Here is a 1,514-nt window from a genome sequence, read left to right on the forward strand (position 1 = left end):
CTTTAAAAATCTTTTGGACGAGACTCCATGATTAAGATTCCACATATTTTCTTCATTTCCAAGCTATCAAAATAGAAGCATTCTAAAAGAACATCTCTGATTCCAATAATGAGCATGCAGTAGAGATGTTTCTACAGGACACTGTGGTTCCATTATCTAAAATCTGTAGTCTATAGTCTAATAACTAGAGACCACAAGGGTTGTTCGAATTTATGCTCCCTGGTAACTAAGCTGGGAGTGGTTGTACTAATAACTACCATATGCAAAGAAACACAAAAAGTAAAGATGAGACTTAGTTGAGACATTGCTCAGAGTGGGGTGAGTGGTTCTTATGAGAACCCAAAAGGGGTTCAGAGGGAGCACCTGGAAAAGCCTTGCTACCAGAGAAGTATTTATATGTGGATTTAGCTAAAGTAACCTCTGACCCTGCTGAGGACTGGCTGGAACTCAAGAGATTACAATAGAGTTCCTGGCTACTTGTTAGAGTTTCACCTGTGATTTATTGTTCTTCAGTGTTGTTACAGGGGATGGCAATTTCCCCAATGGGAGATAATGCTCCTTGTTCAGGAATGGAGGTAATAGCCTCAGTGTTTTAGATCCTGACAGACTCATGTAATGTTTGCTGCTTCTGCTATTTCATAAGCTGACTCTGCCCACAGAGATGACACAAAGTGCCTTAGCCCACATTGAGAAATTCCAGCCACCTTTGGAATGGCTTCGTTAAACTCAGGTTTTCCAAGCATAGGTTAGACTTCCCTGTATTGTAGGCTTGGACAACAGGCCTGCATATGTACCTCTTTGTACTCCCATACAAATGCTTTCATATTGATATGTAAACGAACAGATGTATGTAGATACATATTAACATGTAGAATTAAAACTGACCCATGATGAGTCTAGTTTTTATGAAAACTCTTAAGTCTGAAAAAGGAGATCAGATAGGAAATAGGAACCTGGATTGTCATTGATTCTAAAGAAGAAGGGTGGCAGTCACATCTTTCAGCAAGATGAGTATGCTCATATCCAAACAGGGCCCTGAAAATAGCTTCTTAAATAGCTCACTTTTGGTTTTTATTCCATTAGGAGTTTGCCACAAAGTGTGAGATTATGTGAGCAGTGGTAATCTTTGCAGGCATTGTGATGTAGTAATGTCTGTGTTTATTTTCTACCATCTGTTATGCTCTCTTTGTCTCACAAAATGCCTATATATGGTAAATAAAGTCATATTCAAGGAACAAGAGAGGGTTCATAATGCTTAAAGACTCCTTGACACTTAAAGTTTGATCAGATCTCTCTGTGTCTTTTTAATGATAGCGTGTGTATTCCTTCATGTGAACACAGGGAGCTAAACACTGTGCTGTGCTCTAAGCTCCAGAATCTGGAGGTTTCTATAAGGCAGAGTTTCTGGCATTGCTAGCTCTTTAAACTTGACACACTGCTTGCCACTTAGGAAGATCTCAATAGTTTAGTTAATCACCAGTTTAATTAATAGTTTAGTGTATCACCAGTGATAT

Source organism: Mus pahari, chromosome 15 (genome assembly GCF_900095145.1).
Source record: "Mus pahari chromosome 15, PAHARI_EIJ_v1.1, whole genome shotgun sequence".
NCBI lineage: Eukaryota > Metazoa > Chordata > Mammalia > Rodentia > Muridae > Mus > Mus pahari.